This window comes from Lissotriton vulgaris, chromosome 7 (assembly GCF_964263255.1).
Source record: "Lissotriton vulgaris chromosome 7, aLisVul1.2, whole genome shotgun sequence".
NCBI lineage: Eukaryota > Metazoa > Chordata > Amphibia > Caudata > Salamandridae > Lissotriton > Lissotriton vulgaris.
The window spans coordinates 1,703,810,602-1,703,823,448 of record NC_141695.1 but is presented as its reverse complement, the minus strand read 5'-3'; positions in this window follow the sequence as shown (position 1 = coordinate 1,703,823,448).

Here is a 12,847-nt window from a genome sequence, read left to right as displayed (position 1 = left end):
TGTTTAAAAAGTCGGTATTGGGCCTGAGTTCGCGCTTCGTCTTCTTCCACTGTTGTTGCTTTCGCGGTCTGCTCTGTCCCCGTCTGTCTGTTTTCCCCTCATGCCCCTCCTATGGTTTCCGCATTCCCTGCAGGAAACATTTTTACTCAAAAAGAGAAGAACCACCTAAAACTGGCATTGCTTTCAGTTTTTGCTTCACATCTATGAAGGATTTTCACTGTTGCTTTTTTGTGTGGGTATTTAAATAGGGTGCCCTTCCTCTGTACTGTGTGTTGGATCCCGTATCGGTCCATCTTATTGAGGATATGAACTATCAGGGTCTGGGCGGAGTGCCAGCAGTGGCTTCGGCAGCGGAGAACTCTTTCCACCACAAAGCATTGAGATAGTTCCCTGGTGGTCACCTAGGATTTTATCTATCTTGCTATGACTTGGTCAAGGTGGGATCCTTTGACCCTCTAGCATGCCAAAAACTTTTGTTATTGGACTTGCCAATCAGCACTCTGCATCGTCTGATCCAACCCCCGCTACTCTATCCTGAAGGGTGTGGATTGCATTTTCTGCCACAAGTATCCTGCCCTTCATCATCATTCTTTAAATCTTGGCAGAGGGATAAGTCCAGGCTCACCTCTTAAATTTTTCCCATCTAATGATGAGCGCATTTTTTTTATATGACCTTAGGATGGTCACTGTTGTGTCACTAGGGATCGTAGCTGGAGGGGCCGGACCATATTCGGTCTCCAGCGGCGACTTGGTTACAGGTCCCCTGCCCACTCTGTCTTTGCCCATGTTTGTGAAAGGGTGGGGTATTTTGGGTGAAGGACTCTACCTCAATGTCTCCAATCCACAACCACCTGAGTAGAATCACAATAGATCTGACAACTGAGGCAGGAATCAGCCAAAGAGACAGATGACCATCAGTCTCAAGAGTTCATTCAATTGGGTGCCCCCTTTATATTACTTGCAGAGGACCAGGAGTGTTTACATTTGTATACGCCTTTAATTCAATGCGGTCTGTTCCTTTGCAGATCACCACTACTGAGAGGTCACAGACACAGTGAAGGGAGTGGGAACAGACAAAGGAACCCAACCCCTGATCCTCTACATATCAAAGTCATTTGTATCTCGTCCAGATTCCCTTGGGATACGTCCCAGTCAAAACCAGTTTGCTTGCAGGGATACTCCCCTAGTCTTAGTTGGTATTCAGGGCACTGGGGTGGTGGGGGTGCAATATTCATATTCACCAATTGGTGACTCTCCTCTGCATATCTTTCCATAGATATTTCGGTGGAGGAGGCATCTTCTGTTGGGCTGCGGTTCAGATGCAACTCCTTGCTCCTCTTGAGATCGATGCCATCGTACACCAGCACCTCGAAAGTACTTTCACCTGCCTAAGTCAGCTACTATATGGTGCACTCCTGCAGCTCCCATATCAACAAATCACTGTGGCAGAAGATCTCCAGTTGGGCACGCTGCGTCACGCCTAGACAGTGCAGCCCCTAGAGCGGATAGCGGTCTTCTTGACTGCTAACATCCTACCGGAATGCACCCTTGGCCCATGCACCAGTCAAGGAGTGTATGAGCAGCTCTGGCTGTTGTCCCCCTGCTGCTCATCAGATCACCAGAGACATGGCAGTGGGTCAGTATGCATTGCATTTACAGACCATACCTTCTATTGTTCAATTTGCTTGCATGGATTTTGCCAGATTAACCCCTTCCCTGCGGGGTAATTCTCCACGGTGCGGGGCGGGAGGTGAGCGCGGCACCCGGTGCTCATGACAAGACCATGAGTCATGGTGGAGCTGCGCTCACGATGGGCTGGTCTCGTCATGACCCCACCCACTGATTAATTTACCCGCGCAAGCAGGGAATTAACCACGCATGGGCGGAGCGGCACTATCATGACGAGACCAGGTCGTCATGAGCACAGCTACACCATGACGAGCTGGTATCGTCACGAGCACCAAAGAGGTTAAAGAGTCTCCAGTGTAGAGCTCAAAGATATTCAGCTGTCAGGTCCAGTGGCTTGGCCACACCCACAACTAAAGATGTCTATGTTTAGAGCTGTTTGCAAGTTGATGTTAGCTCTGATTGGCGTAACAGCATAACCTTTTTTTATGTTGTGTTAAAAAAAAGTGTAAGATGTGCAGCAGCACAATCAGAAACGAATACACTGTGCCATATCAGAAATAGAACATTCTTCAACATTATTTCAAAAACATATTGTGGTATAGGTCATTGAATATCATTGCAGTAAAGGATACATAATAAGCACCATATCCCCAGAAAAGAAAATGAATACCGCAACAAAAAAAAGAGCAATCAAAACCAAGACTTCCCATATCCTGTGTGAAGACATTTTGACAAGAAACATGACAGGAATTTTTAACAACCAATCTATCTACAAGATGGATTAAAAACATTGACAAAGCAAATGGATCTTGCACAGGCGAGGCCTATTGGCTTTGCAAATGCTTTTTTCTGCAGGAGGGAGGGGGGAAGGACAGGGAACAAACAACCATAGCAGGGGCATGAAGGGGAACAGGTCAAGTAACAATGCAAGAGGGGAACACAGCAGAAAGCACAAGCAACAAGATGCTGAGAGGGTTCGGAAACAGGTCATGCTACAACGCGGAGGCAGTTCAACAACAATGAAGAGTGGGGTAGGTGGAGGAAGGGAGATGGCCGACAAATACCTGCACTCTTCGTGAGTGCTGCAAGTAGAAGGAGAGAGTAGCCCGGGCCTGAAAGCACGAGCAGTGGAAGGTCGTTCACAAAAAAAGGAAACAGTACTTGGGCCATGCTCTAAGGCAGGTAGACACACACAGAATAAATTAAGCCAGCATATGCTGACCAAACAGGAGCCAGCAAATTAAAAGTGATTGGGAAAGCCAACTGATGGTAAGCAATTATTCGCTCTAAGCCCCCTTTAAGCGAACAGAATCTCTCCCAAGCAACAGCACATACTCTGTCTCAGGTGATGCCTAACAAGGAAGCAAATGAAAGCGACAATAACACAGACTAACAGTAAGCAAATGGTGTGCTTTATTCCAACAGCAGTGTTTTTAGTATGGCTAGCAGGAGTTCCTTCGCATACAGACAGCTAACAGCAACCTTTTTCTGGAGTATTAAATTATTGTTGTACAAAGAGTATTAAGCACATATGGTATAGCCAGTCATATTGTATGGTATGATCTATCAGAGTGTAGTATGACATAACATGGTCTACCATGGTATGGTATGGTAAGGTCTGTTATTTTATAGAATGGTATATCCTATCATTGTATGGTATGGTCTGGCCTGCCATCATATAGTATGGTATGGCCTGCATTGTACAGTATGGGAGCAAGTGAAAGGAAAAGAACACTACAGGACCAAGACTAAGATGCGCTACAAACATGCACTCTTAGGGAGTGCTGGAACATGTAACTTACTTTATATTTAAAAAATTGTATTGGTAGACAGCTCTAAAAAGAACAATGGGAGAAAAGGAGCAAACAAAGAGGGAGGGCAGAGGGTGAAAACAAAAGCACAGAACGAACCAACAAAAAGAGGTACAGAGGAATCAGTGAATGCTGTTAGTACAAGAAAAAAGTGGGACAGGACAAAAAGCACAGACAGTGGCAAACACTAAAACAAAGGAAGAAGTACTAGGTCTATGCTCCAAGGGAGGGAGTAACACAAAGAGAAAGTAAAGCTGGCGCTCAAAGACCAAACAGAGGCCAGCAAATAAGAGTGACAGTGAAGCCATCCTATATTAAACAATGGGTGGGATCTAAGCCCCTGTTAAGCTAACAATGTCTTGCGACAGCTCATGCACTGTATCTGGAAAGACTTAAAAACCTATAAAAGTGAAATATGCAGGGATTACAAGCATACTGAAGCTGCCACTTAATGTAACTATCATTAATACCCAATGTATTGACAAATGAAATATATGTCCACAGAGGCGAGACATTAAATTGATTTTCAGTAAAGGAACACATGCTGTAAGCAGTACTTTCTTGCATTAACATTACAATGTTAATCAGGGTTTTTGTATCATTTCAACTAGCCAAATCCTTGCATATTTATACATTTACCGGAGGGACACATATGGACGATTTACATGGAAGAACAACAGCTCATAATGGTGTATACCTAGGCTGTCTGGTTTTAGGTTTCAACCTATGATAACTGATAAAACCCCATTGAAAGGGAAATAGCCCTCACTAGTTTACACATATAAACACTGGAAAAACACATGTACAACAACAACAAACTAAATGCCATTCAAATAAAGGGAAAGGAGTGTGAGTCATTTTATTTCTTCCTGAAGGGGCCAATATAATGTAACTTTGTTATACAAGCTAGCAGCATGAAAGACTGGGCTAACATTAATCTGTTTGAGTTTTGTTGCTTAGGGATGTCACTGAAATATTATTTCTTCTTTCTTTTGCTTTTTTCAGTTTTGTGGTCTTTAGTCTAAAGATGAAGGGTTAAGAAGCATGTTTTAGGTTTCGCTTAATTATTTTATAAACTGTAGAGAATCAGGACATATGAAAATCATATTTGATATTTTGGCTGTGTTTGATTCTTTCACTGATGGGTAAAATGGCTGGTTTCATAAGAATCTTTCCCAATGTGTGCCATCACATTTACCCACAGAAAATGGGTAAAAACCTTTGATACATTAGCCCCCAGTTTCTAGTGCGTTAGTATTGATAGGTGAATTGCCAACACATCAGGCTTTAAACATTCAATGCAGGGTATAATGTCAAGTATATGTGAAAAGAGTGATGTCACCAAGCATTAAGGATAGTGGTGAAAACATAACACCAGATTTTTGGAAAACATGGAACGCACGGTCACATGGAATGCTGTTGCAAAAAAGGTTCTTTCCAAGTTCAACAAAGATTGGAGTGACATTGTTTGTATTTGCAGTGATTCAGCTACATATATGAAAATGTTGCATGATGACCTGTCAAAATCAATACTTGAGCTGAAGTGCTTCCCTGTAAGAGATCCTTGCCACTTGCTAGATGGTATGCTGAAAACATCTTTGCAATTTTCAGAGTTAATGAAGAATGCTATTGACTTTTTAGTCCATTCTGGTACACTGTTTTGTTATGGCGGGAACTAAAACACAAATATTTCTTATTTTGTGCTTTGTGTGGCATCAAACATAAGAGTTATCCCAACTGTGCCACATAACTGATGGTTCTCAGTGTAAGGGGCTGGGAATGCTATATTATCCACGTGGCAAATGTTTACAGAATTTCTGCTACGAGATGATGCCAAAGGCAAGAAATGTGAGTATCTTTGGTTGCATATTGATGTGAAAAAAAGTACGCTCTACTGCATTCTTAGATTTTAATAGGGAAAATTAACTGCTGTATTGCACATAATAAAAAAATAGTCTGAAAACACCCTTGTCTGCCAAGTGTACATCATAATTGGTGTACATGAGAAACATCTCAATGAGAGTAGGCTGGTCAACACCTTTAGTGGTTTTGGAACTGCAACATGTTCCATGTTAGAGGGATAGCCACTTGGTAAGCAAAGCAATGTTGAAGAGCAATTCAGTAACTTTTATTTAAAATGTATAAGAAATGTCTTGCAGTGATGCATAGAAATGTCCCTTCACCAACCATGGCATTTGAAGTCAATGAAACCTCACTGTGGTACTCTGTACAAGTTCTAGATACCTTCCGTAAAGAGGAATTTTCTCTGTAGTTTCAAAAGTGCTGCTTCATTTTTGACCGCTTCAATAACTTAGAGGGCATAAGTGCCCAGTTCAACGCAAATGTTGCAGAACTTGCCCAGAGAATCACAATCTTCAAGTGCACCAGTATTGGTATGGAAAGTTATGTCTGTGGCCAAAGTTAGCAAAATGTGTACTGGCTGTTTTGGCGTTGCCCGCTTCAAGTGCCAATGCTGAGAGGGCCTATTCAGAGAAAAAAGTTTACATGGGAAGGAAAGAGCGAGCACACATGACCAAAGACTCACTGAAGAAGTATTGTATGGTGTACTACAATAAGTTTGATTTGCAATACTTTATTTGGACCTCATATACACTGTACGTACATTGTCTATATACCGTCCACTATCAGTGCAGAAAGCAAGCAATAATAAAAACAAAACTTTCCATTAACACTGGGAAAACACAGTTTCTGCTGTTTTTAATGGCGCGGAAATGAAAGCCTATGTATACCTTATGTTTAACTGCAAGTATGTTGGCTTTCAATAATGTATAGCTCGTGTGTAACAATTGCTTTATGTTAAGATGCAATGTGATGTCTTTCTAAACAGCACAATGATTTTTGTGACACTGAGCATTCAGTCTTCCAGTGCCTACACAGGCCTGAGAGTGTTCATGGTAACACCTGGAGTCTGTTTTGTATTTATCTCTCACAAACCTTTGGGCTTACATTGGTCGGAAGAAGGGCGCATTAGGACTGAAACGCACATCACCATGTTTGGCGCTGCATTCTGATTGCATGATGGAATAAACATCAATTGGAAAGATTAGCTGTTTCCCACATGCTGGCTATTTTAAGCTGCTAACCACAGTTTGTGTTGGAAGAAACATTAGTTCATGGCTCTGTCTGAAGGCTTCTAAGAACACCCGAATTCTTCCACTCGATTTAACACTGGTCTTGACCTTCTTGTTAAAGGAAAATACAGCAATTAAACTGAAAATATGTGCTCAATCGGTTCTTGGACCGAGAAAATGGTGCTTGTTTTTCTAGTTCAGACTTTATATTTAACTGACCTCATTTAGTTACATGGCCATAAAGTCCTTTGAAGTTATAGCACTGACTGGGCATTTTCCTTGTGTATTATTTACTGTTCTGTAAGAAACTGAGGGGCAGATTTATGTTAACTGGCGCATCCCGAGGGATGCGCCAGTTAACATGCGCCACAGCTACGCCACCCATGGTGCGCCGCATTTATGATGCAGCGCACCATGGGGCAAAAACGGCACAGATGCGTCACGCATCTGTGCCGTAAAAGTGACGCATTGCTGGAGTTGTGTCGCAAGCGCGACGCAGCTCCAGCAAGGCTGGGGGGTGCCCTATCTGACCAATGCTGCATCAAGCCTTACGCCTGCTTCGAGCAGGCGCAGGGTTTTGACGCAGCATTGGCCTAAAAGTGACTGAGTGAAATCTTATAGATTTCACTCAGCCACTTTTGCGAGGCGCACCTGCCCCGAAACGCCCACCCTGCGCCGGAACGCCCACAAGCGGCGCAGGGCTTTACAACGTGACGCATCTGCCTAGATGCGTCACGTTGTAAATCGGTCGTAGGGATGCGCCACGTTTACGCCACAGTTGCGTGACGCAAACGTGGCGCATACACAACATAAATCTGCCCCTGATTTTCTATCCTTAACTGCAAGATTACAATATTACTGCAAATATTTGATATAACTTGGTTATGCAGTGGTACACTGTTTCTGGTGGCTGCCAAACCCCCGTAGTAAATGGCTTTAATCTTCACATACTCTGTGTCCAGTTAGCCCATGCTTGTCCTGAGGCACCCCAGAACAATGTCTGGCAGCCTCTGTCCAATGTTGGGTAGTTAATACAGTCATAATTGGGGTTCAGCGGGCCCCAATGCCACAGCACCCACTGCATGTCTGCCCTTTGTTTGGATTGAGGTATATCCCTTTTCCTTCTGCGGCCTTGTTTTCCTTTATGCTCTGAATGTTGGCTCAACCAGAGTTCTCTACTCTCCATGGCTCCTTCTGGGTTGCTACCCTGTGGTTGTAGTGTTATGGTTTTGTGTTCTTTGTGCACAGATGATCCAGGGAGCAGGTCTTCTTAGCATTGTTAGCAGGCAATGGTTTTCCATAGAGCGGTTTTGCAGCTTTGCTCACTGAACCAGGGTTTCTTTCCTGTTTCAGGTCTTAACTCAGCTCTATGTGACGTGGGTTTCTGCATCTTTGGCCTGCCTGCATGTTAAGTGTGTTTTTTATTCAGGGAACTCGGTTGACCAGTTCCAACCCTGGCCAGAGCACAACACTACGCTCGCAGAGGGTGGTAGTTTACACAACTATGCGCTTCGCGAATTGCATGTAGCATACTGCAAAAACACGCTGCAGGCATTTTTTCCTAGCTCGCAGTCCTCGACGTCAAGTTGGTGACCGCAAGCGAGCAAAATCACCATCCCGCCAATACTTTTTCCTCGTTCCCGATCAGCAACATCAAGTTGCTGATCGTGACCGTGGAAAATAAACCTACTGGCAAGATTCTCAACGTGGAGAGGTCAGGTTTCTCATTGAGAGTGGTCGCGTATGCGCGAGACCGCTCGCAATGAGAAACTACCAGTCCATGTTGAGAAAGCTGCTGCTCGAGTACAAATCTACTCGAGCGGCAGAAAACGACCACTTGCACTGCGCATGATGCGGTTTGCAATGACTGCACAGTGTGAACAAGCATCCGGCACTGTGCAATCAGTGCAAACAGCGTTTTCCCTATCGCAGTACGCGTAGTGCACTTTGTGTAGCTACGCGTAGCGCTACTACGCGAACCACGCCCAGGGATAACCAGTTCATTGAACCTGCAGATATGGCATCTTGGACTTTTTGTGGTCAGGTCCAAATATCTGACCACTTGCTGGTGCTGGCCTTACTTTGACTCCTCATAGGACAGGGACAACTACATCCAAGGAGCTGTAGCTCTCCGTTTCTGTCCTGTGCACTTCTGGTAACCAGATAATTATTTTGACTTTGTATGGTGGTTTACCATTATCTTCTTGAGGAGTCTTTCCTCCATGACAATGGTGCTCCTTCGTACCGGCGTTAGAAGGAAGGTTCTCTCAATTCTGCTGCAGTTTTGTCTGACTCAACTAGGGCACTTCCGGTCTAGTCATCGGATTCCAGGGAACTTCCTTTTGAGGTGCCCATGTAGACCTTCCGAGTGTGTCCTGTGTTGGCTCCTTGCTCTATTGCCATGAGCTGGTTCGTATTTTTCAGCAGTCTTTGATTTCTTCTTTTCCAGCTATATGATAAACTGATGTGGGACCTATTTCCACATAAAATTACTTTGGTGGTCAGTTGAAATGTGTCTGAGATAAGGAAAAGTTGTAGTTGGAGATTGCCCTTGATTCTTCTCTGCACACGGGCGTCCTTGTTCTCCTCTCGATGCAGCGTCCTGCACTGCTCCCGTGTCTTGACTATCCCCTTATGGACATCTTCACATTGCTAGCTTTGCTTAGAGTCTGACTCACTTTTTCATGTTTTTAGGGGTGGCTGCTTGCGCTGGGTGCCTGACAGTCCGCCAGGGTTTTTTGTTCTTGTTCTCTTTCACTTTTAGTTGGAAGTTCAGTGTGTGTGTGTGTGTGTGTGTGTGAAAGGGTGGGTCTGGATGTTACCTCACAGTTTTTAGGTCTCGCCTGTCAATGCGCATGCGCATTGAGCTTGCGAGACTATGGGGGCTTAAACAGACTTTAAGCAACTTGCAAGGAATTGATGGCGATTCCTTGCAGTGCCCGTGAAATTCAAGCTCAATGCGCATGGACATTAAAAGCGCGTGCACATGCCCCCAGCCGCCTGCCTTGCACGTCTTTTCCCTCAGCCGCACTCCTCCCACACCCCCGCTCCGCCCCCTCCCCTGCCTGCCGTGTCGCATTTCTTCAGGGCACCTCCCCTCATCACTTCCCCAGCAGCATCTGTTCCCCAGCCTGCCGAGAGCAGCTCTTCCTGCTCTGCCCTCTCCCCACTCTCTCTCCCCTCACGACGCTCCTCCCGCTCCGCCCCCTCCCCACTCTCTCTCCCAGCACACCTCCCCCTCCAGCATATAGCACGGAATTCAGGCTCCGCCAGCAGCTCTTCCCCTCCCCACTCTCTCTCCCAGCACACCTCCCCCTCGATCCGCCCCTTGTTTAAACCTTGAAAAGACATCCCGCCTCTCCTCCCCCTTCCTTCCCAGCACGGAATTCAGGCTCCGCCAGCAGCTCTTCCCCTCCCCACTCTCTCTCCCAGCACACCTCCCCCTCGATCCGCCCCTTGTTTAAACCTTGAAAAGACATCCCGCCTCTCCTCCCCCTTCCTTCCCACCCTCCTCCCTTTGCCCGAGGACATCACGAGAGCCGCTAACCCTCCTCCAGGAGCCAGATGATGAGGGAGGAGACGCACAACTGCGGACCTCTCCTGCTGGCACACGAACAGCATCATCTGTTCCCCAACCTGCCGAGAGCAGCTCTTCCTGCTCCGCCCTCTCCCCACTCTCTCTCCCCTCACGACGCTCCTCCCGCTCCGCCCCCTCCCCACTCTCTCTCCCAGCACACCCCCCCCTCCAGCATACAGCATGGAATTCAGCAGGAAGAATTGAGTCCAGGTTCCGTGGACTATTCTGCTCATTGCCTTTTTCAGGAAGATTTCATTATGACTGCTGCCAAGAGGTCCTTCACTATTAAAGCAGCTGGTTAATCCTCATCCCAAACTTTGATTCTTTCATTATGGCAACTAGCGTTCTTGTCTTCCCTCCCTCTGTCTAGGTCTATATACTGAATGTTCTGTTATTAGTGTATTTCCTCCACTGCAAATTAATTGCCCATCAAATTACTAACAATAATATTTTTGATATATAGCGCTTGGAACTCCGCCAGCAGCTCTTCCCCTCCCCACTCTCTCTCCCAGCACACCTCCCCCTCGCTCCGACCCTTGTTTAAAGCTTGTTATTCTGAATGTCTGTCTAATTTTACCCCGTGTACAGCTGTGTTTATTCTACGGGTAAGCAACCTTGGAGACTGCAGCCCATGTCTGCTTGCCTTCAACTGTGTTTTTACTGAAATATATGGACTTCGTGGGCTTTATTTGATTCGTGTTCGGCTCTGTCTAGTCTGTTGTTCAAATGGGGGTTGTTTACAGTTCCGCAGGTAGCCGAACCTTTTCCTCCTGCTTGCATCACCAAACACGCCCTCATTGCCCAGTTGGAGGTGGGGAGCGGCGGGTGTTGATGAAAATGATCTGATAGCTTCTGATGGGCTTGTCACAATTCGGCTTCGATAGTTTTCAGTGACACAGCCATGGCTTAGTCTTCAACTATAAACGTATCCATGCATCCATTCACCCACCCATTCACATTTGCATCCATCCATGTGTGCATCCATCCACCATCACCTCCAAATCCACCTCCACCACCACATCCACCGCCACATCCACCGCCACATCCACCGCCCCATCCACCGCCCCATCCACCGCCCCATCCACCGCCACCACCACTACTACATCCACCACCCCATCCACCACCACCACTGCATCCACCACCACCACCGCATCCACCACCACCACCGCATCCACCACCACATCCACCATCACCACCGCATCCACCACCACCACCACATCCACCACCACATCCACCATCACATCCACCACCACATCCACCACCACATCCACATCCACCGCCACATCCACCGCCACATCCACCACCACTACATCCACCACCCCATCCACATCCACCATCACCACCACATCCACCACCACCACATCCACCACCACCTCCACCACCACCACCACATCCACCACCACCACCACATCCACCATCAACTCCAAATCCACCTCCACATGCACCACCACATCCACAGCCACATCCACCGCCACATCCACCGCCACATCCACCACCGCCACATCCACCACACCCACCACCACCACACCCACCACTACTACATCCACCACCCCATCCACCACCACCCCATCCACCACCATCACCACATCCACCACCACCACATCCACCATCAACTCCAAATCCACCTCCACATGCACCACCACATCCACTGCCACATCCACTGCCACATCCACTGCCACCGCCGCCACATCCACCGCCACCAGATCCACCAGATCCACCACACCCACCGCCACCAGATCCACCACTACATCCACCACCACTACATCCACCACCACTACATCCACCACCACTACATCCACCACCACTACATCCACCACCACCACTACATCCACCACCACCACATCCACCATCACCACCACATCCACCGTCACATCCACCGCCACATCCACATCCACCGCATGCACCACCACCACATGCACCACCACCACATCCACATCCACCACATCCACAACCACATCCACAACCACATCCACCACCACACCCACCACCGCATCCACCACCGCATCCACCACCGCATCCACCACCGCATCCACCACCGCATCCACCACCGCATCCACCACCGCATCCACCAACACCACATCCACCACCACCACATCCACCACCACCACATCCTCCACCACCACCACCACATCCACCACCACCACCACCACATCCACCACCACATCCACCACCGCATCCAACACCACCACATACACCACCACCACTTTCACCACATCCACCACCACTTTCACCACACCCACCACCACATCCACCACACCCACATCCACCACACATCCACCAACACTTCCACCACCACCGCATCCACCACCACCACCGCATCCACCACCACCACCACCACCACCGCATCCACCACCACCACCACCGCATCCACCACCACCACCACCGCATCCACCACCACCACCACCGCCGCATCCACCACCACTGCATCCACCACCACTGCATCCACCACCACTGCATCCACCACCACTGCATCCACCAACACTGCATCCACCAACACCACATCCATGACCACCACCATGACCACCACCACATCCACCACCGCATCCACCAACACCATATCCCCCAGAACCACCATCTGTGTGTGTGTGTGTGTGGCTCTGTGTGTGTGTGTAGGTGCAAATGCAATGTGCTTGGATTTTCGTCACAATAAAATACACTGAACATAATCTTCACAAAAGTTATTTACAAACGTTTAAGGTATTGCCATTATAAATTACAATAACTTTTATTTAAGTATT